The following is a 23,273-nucleotide window of genomic DNA, read 5'->3' as shown; positions in this document are numbered from 1 at the left end:
GTGCTTAACTAGCATTGTCTCTGTCCAGGGAAAAAGAAGTTGATGTGGATTTGCCCTGTGTCAACAAAGTAATTCATAAGTCATGCTGCTAGCTGGATTCAGTTATCTCCACGCAGCTTAGAAAAAGTGTCTCTTTTGATTTCTATCAGGGGAAAGATGTGCAAATACTGAAGTCAGCTGTACTAAAGATGAAAGCTTAAATAACTGTCTTGGTGTAGGATCTGTGCCTTAGCTACATATGCAGAGCTTGCTGCAACTCCCAAGTTCAGGTGACTCGGGACCAGATACCCAGAGCTGTAAGTACGTCATACTGACAGAGGTCATGGGAATTTATGTAAGTATCCATAGTCCGGGATTTCTCTCAAGATGTATAGCCAGACTCATCCAATCAGCCCTGTAGGTCCTGTAGATTCAATCACTGAGGAATTGATCATGGCGACCAAAACTGATGTAGCTGTTCTTTGATTATCTATGGACAGGCAGGAAGATCAAGCTAATTTTGGACATTACCTCAGAACTGAGAGCCAGAGACTCAAGCCATTCATTGTTACTCAGTCAGCTGGGAAAGTTAAATATAATACAAAGTGTGCTAGATGGTGTCCAGCTGTACTCTCTGCAACCAGAATGGTATACTTGCAAATTACTTCAGTGGGTGGGGACTGGACTCCGAATCTCTACTACCCAGCTCCAATTTCTGCAGTTTCACTTATGAGCTCTACCTACAATTGAACAACCCAGGTTCTTACTGACAATTCTTTTCTCCAAATAATGGAGATTATACAATTTGTCTCCACCACTCTGATTAATTTGCAAAGGGAAGACAAATGTATCATACCTTGCAGATAATGGGAGTTGTCTTGCCTTTACAAACAGGGTTTCAGGCACTGGAAGCATCCAGAAGTATTAAGAGATAATTGTTGTAGAACTGCTTAACCATTCTGGAAGCAATTGCTTCTGATAGTTGATGCTACACAGGGCAACTACACTGCTACAAAAGTCATTGCAGTTGGGAAAGCCCAGTGCTTGGTATTATTGAGGGAACTTCTCACTTTCTGCATCAGTTTGCTGTTGCACTAGTGACATGAGTTATAGCTCAGTGGAAGACCTTTTAAAAGCCTAAATAGATTAACTTCCAAAAGTTACTCCAGCTAAGCTAGAAACCAATTTCTAAAATGAAGTTAAAGAAGTTCTGCTTTCGGAGCTTACTATTCATTGATGCAAACACATCCAAGTAGTCTGATCCAGAAAAAAAGGAGACATGTTAACCAGGAGGCCACATTTGTGCCTTCTGGCTTTTAGGGTACATATGACGAAAATGGTTACTAGTACAGTAGCTATTACAGAAGATGTGAAACTTCCTCACTGATTTATGTTCTGTCAAAACATGCCGATTCAATGAAAGAAAAATACTTAATTTGGGGTTTGCATTTCTGCAGTTTTCTATCATAACAACCGGATTTTGTATTAAGTAGCCTGTTTTCTGTTCAGGCAAAAAAAAATCAAAATTATAATGAAACATTGTGATAACACTGAAATTAACACGGTAATAAAAGCAACTATTTAGGGTTTAAAATGTTTTTTCTTATTTCATTCTACTGGCTGATTCCTACCCCTCTTGATGAGCCATTCTTCTGGCCTCTGGCCGTCATATTTTTATTGGGAATATTTCCAAACTCAATTAGAGAGTCAGTATGTAAAAAGACATCTTCTAGTTAGTTGGTTAGTACATCTTGACTTGTCATATATTTCTTTAGTGGATAAAACTCCATAAACTTACAGTTGTCCTTTTGCAGAAAGGAATAGGCAATAATCCACTTTGCTTTGAAATTCTAATTCTACATTAATATTTTTTCAGTGCCTGTAAAGCACAGACATGTTTCAAACAAACTTTTTAAACAGGAGCAGCCTTTTTTTATAAGTAGTATTTATAGCATCTATTTAAACCTATCAAAGCCCCATTCTTCCACCTAACAAGCTCGATGGATTCACACATTCTACGTGTCCTGAAAGCTGAACATATTTTGTGGCAGCCTTCTGCTACAGGCTGAAAATGGAAACTCCTGGTAATGGGATAAACGCCAGAGGAAAAAAATCTAAACAGAGAAGTATCTACTCAAGAAACAGTAGCAAATCACAGGCAGAAATATGCTCTGCAGTAGCCTGAGTTGTACAATGCCCTGAAGTGGGAGCTGAGATTCAGTGTCCATCCACTGCTGAAGAAATTTAAGGAAGGCCCTACTCTTCGAAGGTGTGATAAGGTGCATTGAACAATTCCGATTACAGCAAACATCTGGTTCTAATGAAAACCCACCCCTCTGTGCACAAAGACTAATTGAATAGGCACGGGATTTACATCATGTACAGCTTGGAACCTGCCCGGCACACAACCTGCACAGTGGGGCATGCGTACAGCTCACCACCCTCTCATATCCAAGGCTTCATTCTGCCCTACCTATGTCCTGTAATGCAAGGATCACAGAGTCCTGCTATAGTAGAATCTATAATCATGTTTTTAAAAAGCAAACTAAATTGAGTAGACTGGTCATTTGACATTTCTGACTTAAAACAGCTGACTTAGAAGAGTTATCCTCTACCAGAAAAAGAGAGGCTTTCTCTTTGTCCAACCTACAGTGCATTTAAAAAATCTGCTTATTCACTTAGTGATTATTATATCTGCAGTTTGACCTCTTATTTTTTTCCATTTTCAAAGCCATAAACTGGCTTTTAAGTAGCTGTGAGACAGCAATTAGCAAATGAGGAATATAACAGTTCCTAAATGACAGTTCCTGTTGCACAGTTGGAAGATTCCCATAGATTTAAGTGAAGATGCTTGACTGGGATTGGGTATGTGAATTTCTTTCAGTTCTTTTTTACTAATATACTTTTAAAACTGGACATAGGGCAGTGAAAGTAACATTTGACTCTTTTCCCACCAGAAAGTTGTCAGATTCTTTGGGAAATGTTGAAGTCTACTGTAGGAATTTTCTCACCCATGTGGCTCCAAGAGCATTTGGGATTCCAAATGCTGTTTGCTAAACTGCAGAGCAATGCATGCTGTGAACAAAGAAAGTTTTACATTACTGGCTTATTCATGTATACTAGTGGGTGGATCAACTGTTTAAAGTCAAAAAGATGGTAAGGGGTAATGTGTCCATGCATGCCTACAGTTAGTGTTCTTAAATACCCTTCTAAGCATTTTAGAGTATTTTGTTTTATTTATAAACCTCACATACTCTGGAATTTTATTAGTCTGCATTCCACTCCCAGGAACAAGTTCGAAAGAGCTCCAGGAGTACAGAAAAACATGAAGAAGACTGCTGTTTTGGGACTGAATATAGAGGCTGCCACTGAATGAGGAGTGATACCCCCTGAAAGAGAAAACAGTGCCAGGTACAGGACAAAGCTGTTCACTTTGCAATTAGAGGCATAATGCAGCAAAACATGTAGACAGAAAGGTGAAGGCCTAAGCAATTCTTAAAACTAGGGTCTGAATATGAGAGATACAAGTCACAGAAGTCAGGTAGCAAAAATATATGCTAAGAATTTAGGAAGTGGCATTTGCAGTCACTCTTACTATGGAGTGAGACTGATCCCAGTAAAAACTTAAACATTCTGGTTGTTGGCCTCTCTCAACTCTGTGCTGAAATTCACATAACAACTCAAAGACAAAACATGATGTCTGTCTTGTACCTCCAGACATATTGGAAAGACAGAAGAAAAGAAAGAATTCTCTAAAGTCTGCTCTATCACATTTCTATGCCTGAATTTCTCTCTCAGCCAACTGTAAAATTTCCATACCTGCATTTACTTCTTAGTATACACTTCAAGGAGTAGAACAGTAGAATTCCTTACTCACCGATGAAAAAGTAACAGCTGCTCATTTTGCTCAGCTCAAATTTTCAGGCTACTTTATAATTTTCTTTTTCATATTTGAAAGGTGGTGACAAGGATGTTGTAACTGTTGTTTGAATGAACAATCTATAGACCCATACCTTCTTCAGGAGCTATGTCACATTTACCTTGGAATGTCATTCTTCCATACTTCACTACAAATGTTTCACTCTGAAACTGTCCTGAAGCCATTAATAGCCACCTGTGAGTCAAAGAACTTAAATTCAAGAAATGTGGGCAGTAATTACTGATCTAGGCTACCTGCCATTTCAAGAGCTGTCTATAAGAAACCTGGCACTCTGCAGCATGTGGAAAGGCAATGCACATTGAAATGTCACTGAGGCTTCAGTGTTCTTATAGCCACCATACGGAGCAACAGCACTGGAAAGAGGAGGAGTAGCCTTTGCTCTCTAGTAACATGTATGCCTGCTGAATGCTGTCTGGTTTGTGTCTACCACATGTATTAAGCATCCAGTACATTTGGCAGGACTTAAAATAACTTCTCCTGGCATTTGGTGACTTCAAGATGAATTCATGTTTGTTTATTGTCCCTTCTGAATAGCTGTCAGTTCTTGGATATAGTTCCATCTTTTGTAGATACTTTGCAAGAGGATGCCTATATTCCATAAGTGAAGGGTAGACTAAATAAACCAAAATGAGTCTTTTATCTTGGAAATTATACTCTCAGCACAGAATTCAGACCTGCTGCACAGTTCCACGTTACAGTGCAAACTGGTCTTCAACGTACTTAGCTGCAAATATATCAAATATCAATTCTGCAATGACCTATCACTGGCAAGGGAGAGCAAAAGAGACCTGAACTAGGATTTGCACTAGAGAAAAAAGAAACTGCATGTCTACATCTAGGAATGAATTTGTTGGTAATAGAGTGATACTGATCCAAGGAGACAGGAACCATTTTCTTTCCAACTGCAGTTTACTTTCTGAGTAGTGAAATTCTGACTTACATTTAGACAGGACTTTGATTTTAATTAATTGTCATTTTGCTTTTCTGCTATTCAAAGAAAACTGTATGATCACTGGGAAGTTGCCTGCAACAATACAATCAATGAAAATGAGATAGGAAAGGGATCTCAAGAGAGTATCTGGTCCGATACTTTGCTCTGAAGCAGGAGAAACATGTTTTCATTGTTCATATCAGATGTTTGTCTTCCATGTTCAGTAAAATGCATGGTGGGATAAGACTTTAGGGACAATGGCAAAAAGAAAGACTCTTCCCAGACACTGTCTAAGAACTGAATTACAGGCTGCACACCACTACAAATTCCACTCTTTGGAGATGACTATGTAGTGAAATATGAAGCTTATGTCCTAACACTAATTATCCTGCAGTGCTTCTTTGGGCCATTTCTTTCCTACTCAAAATTATTCATTACTAAAGATGAGGCCTAGTTTCCCCACTTCTTTGCACTTTTCTGAGCAAAGATTATGTGATATTCGTTATACAGATGGCTACAGAAATTGAAAGACAGAAAAAACAAGCCTTGAAGATTTAAGTTCAAAGAGGAAGAAGAAAGTCCCAAGGCCCTTTTTTCTGAATCTATTTGTGGGGAGAAGGACAGGAAGGAAATGTTCACTTTATTTATTTCATCCCTTTCTTTCAGAAGACAAACAGATGTGTTAGATATTGCTATATCCAGCTTGATAGCAGCACACTGCATTGGCTGGCATGTTACTACCTCTAGGAAAACTTTACTTACTGTCTACTATTTTGGGTCTTCTGGTCACTCTCCCTGGGCTCAGAAATATGTTTCCTTCAGTGTCTTCCACACCCTACATTGTTTAAGCCCTACAATTTCATCAATACACACACACACACACATATATATATATAAAATACTGCACCAAGCCTTCTGAAACTTGTCTCTCTGGCATTATCTTTTCTAATTTAGCCATGCACATGCAAAGATCTAAAACCAGTAAAAACAATTGTGTTGCCTTTAATCAGAAAGCTAATACTTATCTGAGTTGTTCTCCCACAGAATCCAAACAAAAGTTGCACTCAATTCTTCTTCATTGGTGATTCTGTATGTTCTTAATTGTTTATACATCTGAAGACCAACAAATATGTGCATGGCTCACTAGCCAAATGCAAGACTATAACAGCTGGATAGCTTACCTTTTACTATAAGGTTTACCTTTACTTAGAAGACAAAGTGTGCCATGATAAGTCCCCCCTTGTCATATGACCAGACTGGCAGAGAACTTACTAAGCTGTCTGTTTTTTTGAAATATGATACTTTCCATGAAGTTTATTACACTTGTGTTAACATTATTGGCGTCAAATAGCCAGAAAATTAACTAATAAGGCACAAGTAACTCAGTACCTTAAAAAAAAATACCAAGAATATTGAAGCCAGGCTAACAATAAATATAAAAACTTAAAACTTTATGTTCTGCCTCCTTTTTCTCATCATGGAAACAGTTGTGTTAAGACAGAGAAAAGGTTTGTGACATTTTCCATTGAAATATAAATACTAAGTAAAATCAGTCAAGCAAAAGGGAATTTATTGCATGTTACGCATTTAAAGTGATACTATTTGAAGAACTTCTGCTAGTCCCAGTAAGAGTGAAACATTAGTACTTCTCTACTGCTCAGTGAAGCAGTGATAAAACTTTCAATGTGATATCTGATGCATGTCCAGCTAACAGATTTGTAGTTGCACATCTATATATAGCAGCCTATTAGCAGTTTAACACTATTCCAAATTACTGTGAGACTCAATGAAGCTGTTTATTTTCAGTTTATGACTGAGTAATCAGTATAGAAGCCAATGGAATGAGTTCAGATTTGCTGAGACCCTGGTCCAAAGTTTCTTAGTCCTAGCTATTCTGGTAAGAAATCTATTCTCACGAATAAAAGAGATGGGGGGGGGGGCGGGGGGGGGGGGGGGGGGAAACAACAACCAAAAAAAAGACCCCCAAAAAACAACAACACCACAACTTACATCACACGGTAACTATAATCAGAAGTACAAATCAGGTCACTTCCCAGCCAAGGATCCATCATTAATGACATAATGACAGATTAAAGACAAGGATAAATGTTTTTAAATAATCCAATCTCCTAATATGGATGCAGCGTATTTTCCTTCTGCCAATTTTTGTGCAGAAGTAAGTGGGTGATTACTGACAGCCCATGCCAGTATTAATTTAAAAAGCTGTCTTCATTTCTGCAGTGCAAAGCCTCACCAAACGCTATCAGATCTTTGGAAAATGGGGGTAACAAGAGCATACCAAGAGGATGAAAAAAATTCTCTTCATAAAAATTGTAGGAATAATTGTTTACCTCAGCAGCTCTATGTTGCTAGGAGTTGACAAACCCAGAGACCACCTTTCTAAAGGGGTTTGTAGTTTGCCTTTCTTTAAAGAAATGTAATTCACACCTTATCTGTCCATCTGTAGCATAATGCCAAAAGCTGATCTGTGCTTCATGTGCAAATGCAAGGTCTATCATTTGCATGCACAAGTGATATGCAGGGACCCATTTGCACTGACATATGTAGACGATGACATTTGAAAAACTGGCTCCTAGAACTATTCCTTCTGTGAATGTTACACAGCCATCTGTACAAAAGTTGCAACCAAATACTCTGCCATCAGCTGAGTGTTAGCCTTTCAGATATGACTGGTCGAGAGGCTTTTTTTGTCCACACTTCATTTCAACAGAAAACTGCTTTTTCAACTAATACAATTTTTCACCATCATGTTAAATATGCTGTTGGTTTTCAGCTGAATCCATCCTTTTGTCACCATTTCCAAATTTGATTGATCCGATAGATGCTAAGCGTGTTCGTGCCCTGGGACTTCAGTTTTCTCTGTGGTACTATGATCAGGGATTCTTCTGACACATCATAGCAACTCAGTGAGGGAAGTGTGAACTCCTGAGGGACTGTAGCTTGTGAAAAGAAACATTACCTCAGATAACACCACAGCATTTTTGGGGAAAAAAATCAAGGTTCTTTTTCTTACGCCACTTCCAAAAGCATTAAAAAAATGCAGCCAGGAAAGTATTTTTTCTTCAGTTCGTTCCAGTGCACCATTGTTCCAGGTGGGAACTGTCCTAGGACAAAGGTCTTTTTCAGAGAAAATTACTGTGACAAATTGTCAAAAAGATTTCTTTGCATTAAAATCAAAGTAAAGTCAGCTCCTCAAACCAGGTACAAACTGATCAGTGCTCTGTTTTCAATGAAGTACGTTGCCACTGGATCAATGGAGTGGATGGACAAAGTATGCAATGAGGGAGGCATGAAGGGCTGGACCTTGGATGATGAGAAGCACATATGGAATCCATGGGTCATGCACTATGGAAAATGCTCAGTATGCTAAATCTATCAGGGGCTGCACTGCTGAGACTCTGCAGTGTGCCCAGTTACAGATATCAAAGACTCATGCTGCATGTTAGATTACATCTGACTCACATAATCTAAACACAGGTGATGTCCAATGGGAGAACCCATCAGAGTCATGAAAACACAAGTGTGGCAATTTTCCAAAATCTGCTGAAATGGCACACATGCCAGGACAGGTGTTCTCTGCCTCCGCACACTGTGCCAAAGAAGTTAATCAGACAGGTGGAAGAGTGATTGCTATTTGTCATATTAATCTGTGTAAATACTCATTCCATGATATCCTTCCTCAGTGTTTTATATGAAACAAAGATCATGCACACATATACACAGATCAGAGACATGGACGTGATTTTTTTTAGCAAAGTGTAATCAGTTTCATATTCTTTCAATCTTCTGCTAGGGGTAAAAAAAAAAGTCTTTTACACTTTACCTCTATATTTAGGACAAATTTTGATCTCAGCTACATAAATACTGTGATCTGCTGAACGAAACAATTTTATCCATGAATCAGGAAAAAAAATTAAAAAAATAAATCACTCTTCCTAAGGAAATGTTGCTGGAAGCCAAGATCTTTTAGAAAGACATGTTGTATTAGACTTTACTTGCAAAACCACGCTGGAGAGCCAAGGTGCCTGACAATCACTGTGCTCCCTTTAGGAGGAGATCCTTAAATTTTGCCTTTTCTCTCCCCTTTCCTGCACATCTTGCCTTGTTCTTTACAAGAACACTGAATGCAGGAACAAAGCAATTTTCCCACTTCAGTGATGCTTTATTCTCCCATCCTACTTTCATGGCATTTTATACATGCTTTCTGATACAGTGAGTTATTGCACAGGATGCAAGACAATGACAAATCAGGATCTAGAATCCACTGGAATTGGGATTTTCTTTTGTGTATGACTGAAAAATTCATTTAGCCTGGTCCTCAGCTAGCAGCTGAAACCAGTGAGCAGAGCATTGTTTTTGCTACCAGAAACCTTTCTAAGTCAGGTTTTAGTGAAAAAGGACATGAGGTAGGTGACAGCTTTCATGAAGTATATGTTTAAAATCGTTCTCCCCTCTCCAAGGCTGACATCCACTTCCATAGAAACAGAGGTGAAAATACACCATAGCACCCATGAGTTAATTTAAGCTACTAGCATCCATTTCTATCACTGGGAAAAGAGCCTGATTTAGTGAAAATAGGAGTTCTAAAATGACCCTTAAAAAAAAGTTTTAATGTATTTTTCTGCACTTGCCACACTAGGTCTCTGTGGAACACAGTCACAAAGGCACTCTGAGCCAGCAGGGAAGCAGAGGAGGATGATGACAACTCCAGATCACAGGCAACTGCTGGAAGTAAAAACCAAAACAAAAGGCAGATGAAACTTCGGGGTTCTAAAGCCCCCAGAATAAAACACTAACATAAGATTGTATAGACTTGTTTTTTAAACAGTAATTTTTTAATATATTTGCTTGAAAATCTCATTCTCAGGTGTCCTTAACAACTGCAATGATACTCTTCAGAAACTCACTTTCCCTGGAAAGGTGCAATTACAGGAGAGAAGCAGCTATCTAGGTCATGGGGATATTTAGTTACTAATCACATATACTGTGATATGTTGTTTTAACAGTGCAGTCGACCCCCAAAGACATGAAATAAGGAATTCCAAAGTATCTTTTGTTATGTAATTACAGAATGCTAAGGTGCAAGAGCTAGACTTGAGGTCCCTTGAGATTATGGTTTAACAGCATGGTACAGATACTGAACCTCACATTTCTTTTATTGTGGTGAAGCTCCATTGCCATTAATGACATTACTCCTGCTTTCTAAGCATGAGAAACTTCCTTTGTGGGAAATCAGGGCGATCAAAACCAGTTTTGCAGTGGCTGCTTTCAAGCCCAAGTGTGCATGTCTTGTGCTCTATTTGCACATTACACCAACCACAATATTTAACTGCCATTTTTGCTCTTGTGTCTTTATATGCAGTTAAAAGTCTACATGTTCTTTCTGAAGTTTGTGCCTGCTGCACAAAGCTTTAAAAGGACCAAGTACGAGTCTGTGCAGCAAAATCGTACTTCTACTTAGAGACAGAGCAGCAACATTTCTGCACAGCAGTTTGGATGCCTAGGGCTCTGCAGCTTCTCCTCTCTTTGGATGAGTTTCCCTCCCCTCACAGATGGTTAAAGGATGAAAATTACATGCTTAGTTTTGTTGGGTTTTTTTCAGGAATTCTGCTTGATTTCTACAGAGCATTGATATAAAGGTCAAATTCCATCAGCTTCTGCCAGAGAATTCTTTGAATTTTGTTCTTTTTTCCGGGACACACAATGAAACAGTACACTTGGCTTAAAAATTTTTCAGCTGGGGGGGGCGGGGGTTCGTTAATTTCTTTTCTTCCAAAAGAAGTGTTACCTTTATAAAGTATTTGTTGATTTCTGTATTTAGCTCCATTATTTCAGCATTTACTCTTCAGCACTGGGTTGAGTCCTTCTTTTCAGCCTCTAAAGCTCTCAGAAGTGAAAAAGAACATCGTGTTCTTGTGGACTGCCCAGGACACATGCTTCACATCTGTGCCAAATTTGCAGCTGACCAATTGGCCTACGTTGCAAGAAGACTCATTTTCAAAATTTACAATCGGGTTTTTTTTAATGTGTGCCAGATAGGCCACTTCACTGTGAGACTTCTTTGATTTTATTGATGTTTAGAGACTCATCCTGTTCCCAATGAAGTCAATGGGTGTCTTTCCTGTCCTTATAGCAGGACTTGAAAGAATCTCTAAGTGGACAGAACTGTTTCTATCACCTATTTTGCCCACTGAGACATTCAAAAGATCACCGACCCTCATTCTGCAATGTCATGTAATGGCATTTATCCTGGAATGTAAAGAAATTGCATGATCTTTAAAGGTAGCTACTAAATTAAAGGCAGCAACTTTAACAAATTGCCCAACGTCAAGTCCTTTGTGGACATGGTAATACTAATGGCATTATTTTATTTGATTTGTTCCAGAAATAATGTGTGCCTTTTAGAGTCTTAAGTCCTGCTTGCCTGAATATGGTGGCTTCTCTGGATGAAGGTAGTGCACGAACAAGCAAGCGTTAGGCATCTAGCCTAAAATGTTATGATGTGATTTTACTAGGAGAATTTTTAAAACAGTGGAAGCAGGCATAATTCAACCATAAAATGTTTTGATTAGTGTTTAATGTCTGAAACTATTTTAGACTGAACATTTCAGTTTACAGTGCATACAAACAGACTTCTGAAAATGAAAATCAGCATTTGCAAAGATGAAATCATAAGCTGGAAGAAGCCAAATGCAGATGACATTTGAGTCTGTAGCCAACAATAGCATCCACTCTGCAGTGTAAAATCAACAGGGCAGCAGCAATGTTTGTATATGTACTTGTATGTGTATGTTAGTATACAAGCACAAAAAGCTTGTATACTGTACATGCTCTGATGCTATTTTTCTGGTGCGTACAAAAAGAAGGAAACAAACAAACAACTGGACAGTTTAGGACTTTTTTATCCAATTATTCACCAAACTATTGTGGGGAAATTCAAGAAAATGAAGCTGAATAATTCCTCTCCCCAGTTCCTAAGGCAATTCTTCTCAGTAGCTTGAAGCAGCACAGTATCAGTATGGTGTACACAAGGAGGAATGAAGGCAACAAGATAGACTATTTGTTGAAAGAACTGGACTTTTTTGTACCCTACTTTTCTCTCCGTATCTCAGTGTCATCCTCCATCTCTGATTCAGTACAAGGAAGCACAGAGAAGAGTCAGAAATTTAGAAGATAAATTGTTACAAGAAAATAGATGAATAATTGTCCTATAGAAGAGTTGGCATACACCACTTCTATCCATCTGGTAAAAGCTCACAAACACCTAATAATTCCAGCACAGCTGAAGTTGTCACTCTCACAACTTTCTGGTATCTGAATTCAGGATTGCTTAGGACTCTAGATTTCTTGAATTGGCAGATCTTCACACATGTTATTTGGCACTGGTCTCTTCACTCCAGAAAGTTATTGGAGTAAGTCTCCCGAAAACAAAAAGGGAAAGTTGCCTATTGTAGGCACAAAGCGATATGACTTGTCTGAAGTGGAGCTAAATTAGGGTGACATATCAAGAAAAGTTTTTAGTACTGATGTCTACAGGAACATGAAATGGTATACCAAATGGAAGAGTGGAAGAAAAACTTGAAATGCTATTGCTCAAGGCACTTGAGAACAAGCTATACGGAATGATTTTGGAATGAAGAGGACGAACTAGAAGTATAATGGGTCCTTTCCAACCCTATTTTCACCACAATCTAACATCATTGAAAGTGTACTGTTAGTAAAACTGGTAAAAGGTACAGAATGGTTTTCTACATTTCTGTTAAGAGATGTGAAATGCTATGAAATCGGTTAAGAGAAGCACTAAATCTAAACCAAGCAATTATGGAAAAAGTTACATTAAACTGCAAGAAGAAAGGAAGAACAGACTTTCCTCCAGAAAACACGACAGGAAAGAATAAAACCCTATGCCACTGCAAACATTAACATTTGATAGATTTCTTTCTGAAATTGTTTTAATTTCCAGTCATATAGTTTCCCAAAAACAAAACACAGAAGGCAGACAAAGCTGCTGAGATCATGCCAGCTCAGATAAAACGAGAAGGCCAAAACTAAGGAAAGCAACAGCCTAAAGCCCCTGGACAAGTTTCTTCCAAGGCAGCTTAGAGTCACATAAGGATGTTAAATCTATTTTTCCTTTCCTTTCCTTTCCTTTCCTTTGCTTTTGTTTTCCTCACTCTCAACACACTTATCTCCATTCCCACCCTTGCCCCACCTGGACAGAAAAAGATGACCACAGTGAGAAGGACCAGAAATTACTTTTCTTAAACCACTACATCTGGGGACCTGTGAAGTCTGGATTTTGTCACTATATCAGGAATGCAAAATATGAAAAGGGTGGAAATCTGCCTCAGCTCCTGGAATTAGTCCAGTGGCTAGCTAAGGTAGCAGTCTTTATTTACATATCATTCAGCAGATTTGTGTGGACTGAAGTTTTGTAATCTTAGGTGCTATGTAAGCATGAAGAAAGGCATCCTCTCCTTGGGGCAGGAATTGTAAGGTAAAATGAGTGTCTTGAGGATGTGGTAACCCGTAAGGTGAAAGAGAAGAACAGGGAGGCAGCAGCTAAAGCACACACCAAAGAAAGGGGCTGAGAAACAGTTCTCAAGTCACTATTTCTACCTAAGACACTAATGACCACTTCGCTTAGACAGTTGATACTGCCCATGGGCTTAGCAGCACATTTAGTCATTTCACATCCTTGCCTGGACAAAAGAGTGGCTTATACAGGTAGAGAATCTGATCATGAAAACTGCTGAGTGTGAAAGTGATGCAGGTAGTGAGCGTGTGTGTGCATGTGTGTGAGGGCTAGGTCATGCCATCTTCCTTGGTTTTTGCTCGGAAGATTTCTTTGCTGTTCCCTGCATTTCTTTACTGACCACTATATATCACCAAAGCAGTACCAAAAGTCTATGATGAGCAGTACTTTAAATTAATTAGCCTCTGTATGCTGTGTTTTACTGAGTGAGTTAGTGGATTCAATGTCAATAGGCTTTACCTATTTCTTGGAAATACACATGTGAGAAAGTGGTTCTGGACTGCACACCTGCTGAACAAAGAGCTTGGACTGCTGGAGCTGACCAGGGCTTCATTATTCTTTTCTGCCTACCAACCACACCCATGAAAAGGGAGGCTACATAAAAATATCCTTAGGGCACTGTACCAGGGAGTGCTAGTGATGAGGAAAGAGCATTGATTTGCCCCTGCAGTCACGAAGTCTGCACTTACAGTCATGCTGCTGATCTTTAAATGGAAGCATGAACCTAACTGCAGAACAAAGGGAAATGGTTCCAGAATGCAACAAGACAACCAGCTTCTCTGGAGTCCTAACTGAAGTAGCAGTAACACGCTGATTGTCAAATCCCCATTTTAGGAATAGTTATTACAAATGAGCCAAACTTCTCTCTTAGCTTATTTGTAACAATGGTCTTTTGAATCTTGTAACAGAAGCAGATAAATACTCAATTAAAAAATGAATTGTTACGGTTCTGAAATAATACTTGGTTCCACACAGGCTAACAATTTGCTTGGAAAGCAGCTGATAAAAATCTTAGACACAGTAGAGGAAATTGTTGCTAGTTCCTTGCTCAATTATTTTTACTTTCAACACTGCCTCAGATAATATTCATACATTGCCCACTGAAGAATTCCAGCTCTCTTTCTCAGAGATAAGCATACCCACAACCAAGATGTTCTCATAAAAGATTAAAATTCCTTCCCATATCAAGAACAAATTAGTCATTCATTTTCACACTGTTGCACTCTGGAATCAGAAAAATATAAATTATTAACTATTCTTATACTCCACTTACAAAAGCAACTATTTTAGCAAATTTCTAATTTGAGCATGGTTTAAAAATGAATGAGAAAATGTACTGTAAATGTTAGCACTCAAGGATATAAAGTGGATTCTACCAGGAACAATATTAGCACTTAGTAAGGAGATTTGGGGAATAATTCTTCATAGGAATAGCTTCTAATACAGAAAAGATTTGCTGAAGACTTCATTTTACTACACAGTAGTGTAAAAAAGGATCAGAGTATTTAGAATACTATTCCTGTGTTATGTATCACTTATAACTAAGACTGTATTTTTTCCTCCTCTATAGCGGAGACTACTTTTATTGGTAGATACAGGAATGTGGTTACAGGCACTTGTGACTATTTAAGAAACCTGTGTGGTAACCTAATGGTAAAATCCAATGAAATCTTATCTATTAACAAGATGAATAATTGCAACAAGAATATTTAACACTTTAACTTAATAACATTCCACAAAGTGGATCCTTTAAACAGATCTGTCTGCATTACACCCTTTTACTAGAAACAACCCAGATACATACATAAATAACCCGGTGGCATAAATAAATACATGCTGGTTCACCTCAGGTGAGGATTGACAAGCAGGCTTCAACAGGGCTCAACACAAGGACATGGGACTATGTGAGTTGGTTCCTTTGTCACAGTAGATAAGACAATGGTTTTCTAAGGAGTAAAATATCTTTTCACACAGGTAGGGTGTCCTGAAATTGTCAGGAACTTTCAGTGGAATGTTCAGTGAAACCTCCATCTGGGGTATCATGCAAGGTAGTGACCATATGTAGATAAAATATGTCAACAATTTTCTGGCATGACAGAAGGCTGTACCTGCCTCTTAAAGCTTCAGTTCTATGAATTAAAAATTATATTCAAACATTAAACCAATCCCAAAGAATGTTAATTTCTCTTTCCTACTCATGAATCAAGCTCCCATTGGACTAAGTTGGTGATCCATCACAGTGCCCCACCAGAACCTTGTCCAGTTCTTCTGCAGATGAGAAGGCTCCAGCACACAGGCTATGGCCAGGTGACTTGGACAGAACTCTGTCTGTCTGCTCATTATGGTATGGCCAAAAGCTGGTGAGAAGCCAGGACTGTTTAATGGGCAAAGATGATGACCTAAAAACCTAGGCCTATGTTCCATGGGCTTATATGGGAAGAACAAAGTCGCACACTTATTCTGCTCCTATAGACCAAGTGATAAAGTTAATACGCAAAGTGTGAGCTCACCTGCCACAGACCTGACTATGCAGGTCTCTCATCTTTGTATTTGCTCTCCTCCAGTGGATCTGTGTGTTGCTTGGTGAATTACAGAAGAGGAGTTACTGCCACTAGCTGGAGTTGAACTCCAGGGACAGCACTAAGAATCAGGCTCTTGATTCCAGAAGTCTTCAGCTTGATCCTAAGCCTGACTTTCCACCCCTAGCAACAAACATCTTTGAGGCCACCACACTTCCCTGCTCTATCATGTTGCACCATTGAATCAAGGTCACATGCTAAAGTCCACCCCAACAGCAGTTTTCAGGGAGAACAAAGCCTCCGACAGACACAGCACTGCAATAGTACTGAGAACAGAGGGAGGCACTGGCTGACCTAAGCCCTGTACCTACCTCTCACCACACAGCTCTCCAGAGTGGGCCTCTTTTTGCAGTGCCTGCTCCAAAGATAAGCACAGCTGGGGCTTGGATCCCACTGATGCATCTATCCACTGAGGGGATCTGTCTTTTTACCTGAACATGGTAACAGAAAGTTCTCCTTTAAGACAGCCAGGGCAACACGCTGAATATCATGGAGGGAGGGAGGATTCTTCAAGAAATACTGAGGCTTCAGGGGAAGTGAAATCTATTACAGAGCACCTCCAAAAATTGTCTCCCTTCAGCTTTTTATTGCCAAGGCTCACTAAGATTCCATGCAGTGCTGACATGATATGAAATATAGCACTGTGCAGAAAACAAGCTCACCAGGCTTACTGGAATTACTTAACTCCCATTTTACCCATTACTGTATGGGACCCAGATACATAGATCAGGCATCCATCCAGCCTGGTCATGTTCCCACTAAAAGTAGTGGAAGAAATTCAGGCTCATATTATATGATTACAGTTCTTACAGAGAATTGTAATGCTTTACTAAAAATCCAGAACACATGATACTTTCCAGCTAGAAATAAGGTAGGACTCTCAGCCCACAGTGAAGACTATCTGTAGACTATAAAGCCTTTGGCTTTTCTTTTGAAAAAGAATTTGGTTTTTTTTCAGTTCACTACTCCATTGCTGAAATGCTATTCTAAGCATTCCCTGTGTTATTTTGTAGACCGTTAGCAACCACAAAAAAAAAAAAAAAAAAAAAAAAAAAAAAAAAGACATAGGGGAAACTTTCAGTGATTTTCAACTGAGATACTGGGCTGTGAATTCAACAGGCCCTGTGTCCCCCCAGCTCTTCTGAGTGTAGCACCATGGGCAGCATGTGCAACACAACACACACTGTTCACCCAGACCTCCCTCTGCCTCTCTACTGAAAGCAGAAACACTCTCTAAGGACAACCGCTTACAACTTTTTTCACAGGTGAATCTACCACACCCTATAACTCACTTCCCGTGTGTCTTATATTAGCCACATTTCTGCTCTCTGGTTTCTTCCATCTTGATATTACTTCAAGCAACTCCAAGTCTAAGTTGTCCAAGTCCAAGTCTACACTAAGCCACATAACTCAGGCAAGGCACATCATAGGCTCACCCAGCTTGGAGTTTCCCCTGGGTGACACTTTAGTTGTGAATATCTAAATCATGTTTATTAACTAAATATCTAAAGGCCTCTGTGCTGAGTACTGTACAAGCATTGAGAGAAGCCAACCTTGCAGGGGTAACAGCCCCCCCTGGACCACCATTTTCTGCCTCCTGGCCTTCCAGAAAAGACAGATTGTAGTCCTCAGGTGCTGCAGGGCAATCCGAGACAGGGGATTTGCTTCCCACATTTCAGCCCCGTGGCAGTTTTGAGTTCAGTCACATACAAGAACAGCCACGGTTTCAGAACATGTTGCACTGCTTTAATAGCACTTCCTCTCATCACCTTCCAAGAAAATGTTTTGCTGTAGCAGCAGTTCTGTCCTACATTTAAGCATGTTATTTCTTACAGTGCACCTCACCATATCACTCTGTTCCCACAGTCTATACATTTTGCATTTTCCCCCCTATACTCAAGCCATCAGCATCTTCTGCTTCTTTTAAGACCTTCTCTCTAGAAGGACTCACGAAAGTCAAACAATTTTTTTTCCCTGTCACATTCAAGACTTTTTATGCTGGCTACTGTCTCAGTCCATTTCTGTAGTGAGTTCAGGTATTTCTTACATCTTCAAGGCTGTCACAAGATCCCTCTGAGATCTGACTTATGATATGATACAGCTGATGAACTATGAGTTCCCTCAGTTCCTTTAATTAAAAAGTGATGCTTCAGGAAGCAGGCCAGAGGGCAGTCCTGTCCCTTAATAGGCTGGTGACCCTACTATAAACACAGTTGCATCACATCAAGGGATCTCTTTCCAGCAGCAAGTTGCATTAATAAATTGTGTTCCATAATGTAGTTTCTGCTTCAGGTAGCTGGCACGCTCCAACAAGGGCAGTGAGAGACCAAACCCCACTCCAGCCAACATAGCTTACTTTCATCATTGTCTGAGGGGTATCTTTGTACCAGCTACTGATTATTGTTTGCCATCCAAACCTATGCCTGCACAAAAACAACCCAAACAACCCCCTACACCACTTACAAATACTGCTGGAGGCTACATGGCTCTGTTCTAGGTCCATTCTCCTCTCTTGTAAAGGTCATTGGGAGGCATTAATTTTCCAAAATGCATTTAATTTCCAACATCATACAGAAATGAAATGCTTGTTCTCATATGAAACATGCAACAACAATGTACAAATTTATGGGTAACAGGAAGACACCACCATCCTTACCTTTGAATTTCCATTGTTTTCCTTGGAACCCAAACCCTTACTTTAAAACTGTGGTTTTCTCCCCCTCCCCGCCTTTTCTTTGTGGTTTAACAGATAGTCAGAACGGGAGGAGGTTTCACCGCTTTTGCTGCGTGTAAAAACATTAAATTATTCTGTTATTCTGAGGCTCACTGATAGTATGAAGATGACAACTGAACACAAGGATAGCATTTTCTTGTTCTGCTAGTAACAGAGGTCTTCTTTGGCTGGGTTTTTCAGTTTAGCAAATTCCTGATGCAATATTCTTGATACAAGCTTTTCAAGTTTCTGCCTCAGTTTCTTCCCCAAAATAACATTCTTCTTTTCCCTATTTTTTAGTTTTGCAAAGAAAGTAATTTCTAAACAACTTTTCAGTTTGTAGAGAAATACTAGCTTACATGCATTTGTCAAAGCATATTTGATCAGCCTTTCCAATTTGCTCCAAGGAAGGCTAGCTTCAAAGTTAGACCATGTAAACAAAAAAAGAGTTCCAAACACTAATTGCTCACATAATTGCTTGTTTTACGCTGACATTCATTTAATAGTTTTGTAACATTTTTACAATAAGACCTACCGTCTTGTAGTGCAGCAACTACATTGTTGCCACAAACCACCCTAGTCAGATGACAGGCACAGTTAATGTTTAATTACATATGCATATGTGTTGTTATACATGTGCATTGAGGAGATCCATGATGCATCACCCTGCTCCATAGCTGCAAGGTGGAACTGGCACTGTTGGTTCCACTTGCTGCTCCTACTAAGGAAGAGTAGTAGACAGGAATAATAAAGGCAATTTGCTGTCATGCATTTCCCCTTGAAAAAGTGAGAGGCAAATGTTCTCAGCCGTCTCAGCTGACTGGGATCTAGGGAAGCCTGACATTCTAAGGTGCAGCTCACACTACCTATATTATCATTTTGAGCTTGCTAGAATGACAGCTGTCCTATCATGTAATAATATGTGCAACAAACACGTGGAAGCCTTGTTGCTGTGCCATTAGTTATCAACAGACTACTATGATACAGCTGGTTAAGCATGCTGCAAATCTATCTCAAAGTTTAAAAAAATTATAGCTCTGGCCCATCAGATTAAACAGCAAAGATTATTTCATTTATTGATGTAATAAAAAAGAACTACTTTCCTAGCACAGGCAGCAAAAGGAAACTGAATACGCTTTTCCTCTGGCCCTGAACTCCTACTAGCTTCACAGGATGAGCCCTACTTTTGTATTTGCTTCCTAGTAACATAATTGTTAGAGATGTCACTCAAGATGTATTTTATGTAGGAGCAACAGCACATGTTCCTGCCTGGCAGAATCTGGATTATTCACGCCCATATTGCAGTGGATTTCGCAGGCTGTACAAAAACACATCTAAATTGGCAAGATTTCCAAGGCTTGGTCTTGCATCTTATGCACTTTGCAAGAGAAAGGAAGGTGCCATCTATCAAGTACCCATATTGAGACTTAACTGTGATGAGTGACTCCTATGAATAATTGAATTAAGGGTCCAGAATATCTCAAACAATTGGTACTAAGATGTGACATCTTCCACCCCAATGTTATTGGAAGAAACTAGACAACTCTTACTCTATACAAATGGATAGGAAATGGCTAAATGGTATCAATGTAAATTAAACTGCATCTGCTTCTCAGACCAAGCTCACTATTGCCGGACGCAAATTTCCCTGTGATCAGATGTCAATACCAAAACCTACAAATGGCATCTTCAGGAAAACAGTCTCAGTACAAAAAACATCTACAGATGGCCCTCGAAGTTTAGACACATTATTACTCATGGTGGTCTTATTACTCCTGGTGGTCTTGTTTAAAGGTGCTGATAGACATCAATATAGAAATGACAGTGCACGTGAAAACTTCCAAGATCTCTGTTCACACTGCACCACTTGTCTACACAGAAGACATGAGTCTTGCACGGCTGTCAAACCCAGACTTTTCCATCACTTAGCGTATGAGCATTGAAAGAGCAGAGGAGGAATTACTCATAGATTTCATAAAAAGCAGAATCTATGTTTATGTAATTTTATATAGTTGAAAGATAAACACAGATGTTGCATGTGCAGATATGATATTTATAACACTATTTTATCAATTATGCTGTGCTTCAGACATGGAAAAACATTGTCTATATTTGTCTTAATAGTCTGTAGATAAAAAAAAATTCTTACAGATTTCAAAAGGTTTCTTGACAAAATGTAAATTTTCGTTGTCAAAATTATGAGACTAGTGAAAAATGCATAAAAAGTCAACTTTCGGATGACTAAAAATAGTTTGAGTTTATTAAGCGAAATATTTTGAAGACTTTTCATGAACACAACGTATTTTCTGGCCATGATTTGTACACAGAAATCTTGTTTCTCATTAGTTTTGTCTTTTAGGTATGTGCTCCAAAGCAAACTGGAGAAACTCCTTGCTAACAGATCATATTGCACAGGGAAGGCCTTCTGCTTTTACAACTACAGTCATTTAGTTTTCAGATATCAGGTAGGTGCAGGGGAGCAATTTTTGGGCCACTTTGCTTCTGGTGGGAATATTTAATTAAGCAAGAGTATGATTTCTCAGGGTTTCTGTCTTCTTCTGATAATTCATATATATGTGCACTTAAAGAACCATAAAAACACCTCCAGTGGTCATCTATACCACGTCTCTGGCCGAGGCAGGACAACCAGTTATCTCTGCCATGCAGCTGTTTGACTAGCTTTCCTAAAAACCTCCACTGATGGAGATTCCAGCACCTCCTCAGTTGGCTCTGTATCTTGAAGAATGGAAAAAAGCCTTAGATGTCCACCATAGCATGAAATGAATCATACACTGGAAATGTCTACAAAGGCAGATTTGTCTCATTAGCTGAAACACTGACATTTACTGCTGATGTCAGGATTTTAGCCAGATAGAAGCCATCCTATCCTTCCCACAGAACTGAAATAAATTCAAATCAAACCATGCTGTGATGCCCAGCACAACTGGCACACTGCTCATCAGCTTCCTTCCAGTTTTAACATGAAGGCTGCCAGGCTTACTTCTCTGATTTTTAATATGATAGCAAGCTTTGTTTCCTTTTTCCCCATCTTATTTTATGCCCATTCTTTTCCTTTTTATGTTAAAATGCTTTTACGAAGTGAAGAAACTTGCCTTTTATGCCGCTGTTTTGTCTTCTGAAACACACTTAAACCCACATTTGAACAGCAATATTTTCTTTGTCCTGGCTATGACAGGAAAACATCACCATTCACGGTCTTTGATGCTTGTCCTTCTTGTGATCCATTTTATTTATTTTGTATTTAATTCATGTCTACAATAACTATGGACAGTTTTTCCTGTTGCTTTCCTGACTTGACTAAGGTCACTCCTTCAGGAATTTTACGTGAGTCAATCAGCAATATGTGCTAGTAGAACTGCATAGTTACACTGTATGAATTCATATTCGTCTTTGGGAGTAAGAAAGAATGTAAGTGTTGATTCTTTTTCAGCTTCAACCTTCAAATCAGCTGGCTGAAAAAACCACTGCTGCAGGATGGTACAATTATTATGTCAGAAATCACAGGACTCTCTTCTGAACTTAGAAATGACATGTGCCATTAGCATTCATCACACCTAAAGTATATTCCAATAGAACTCCCTTGCATGGAATCTTCAACCTTTGCTCACGCTGTCCCAGGGGATCACATTCAGCACTTAAAAAATCTGCTAATCTAGGTATCTTTACTTTACAAATGGATTTGCCTTGGTATCTTAGAAGAAACAGAAGGAAATATCCCTGCTTAAAATGTGCCAGTAAAGAAGAGAAATTGAGTTTGCCAGTCACAGCGGATGAGATTTGATACTCTGGGAACTCTGCTTTCCCCACAGATCCTCTGATGAGTGTGTTTTTTTCCTCTCAGTTTTCATACTTTAAAATTTCCTTTCTAAGATCAAGCTGAACTCTTTGTGCCAGAGGAAAGGGAACCTCCAGAGTAGATTCTCTCCAGTGCTGCATAACCTTTATGAAATAAAGTTTACCCAGAGGTAAGATGCAAAGGCTCAATTCATACTAGTACTGAACAAGAGACCTGCTTACTTTTTTTATTGTCTTCCCCTGAGCAGCCTCTGGCAGAAATGCTCGAGGACTCCTGACAGATGGAGACTACAGTTGTCTTCCTTAGCAAGAACAAATGTGTATGACTTGTACCTTGATAATCTTGCCCTCTACCCATATTTCACCCTTCTGTCTTTTCTTCTCTTCACCAACCTTTGCCTTGACAAACCCTCCTGTTTACATGTTGCCTCAATGACTTCACCTTTCAATTGGTCAAGAATTCCTTCTCAACAAATACAGACCTAATCAACACATCTACGTGCATTATGCCCACCATAAGCTTTATATGCAAAACTTTATGTAGTACTTAAGACCTTCTGAAAAGTAGCTGATTGAAGAAAAAACCCAGGTTTTCAACTTGCACATCCTTGCCCTTATTAGGACAAGCTTTACACTAGAGTAGTGCCTTGTAATGTTCCTAGAGCAACCTTATTGCATAGCCTTCCCCTACCGAGTTTAGACATAGCAAATTATTCCTGGAGAGACTGGGATAATGCTGGGGTCTGCGGGGAAAGGGA

The sequence above is a fragment of the Falco peregrinus genome, chromosome Z, assembly GCF_023634155.1.
Source record: "Falco peregrinus isolate bFalPer1 chromosome Z, bFalPer1.pri, whole genome shotgun sequence".
In the NCBI taxonomy this organism is placed as follows: domain Eukaryota; kingdom Metazoa; phylum Chordata; class Aves; order Falconiformes; family Falconidae; genus Falco; species Falco peregrinus.
Note: the sequence above shows the minus strand (reverse complement) of the source record.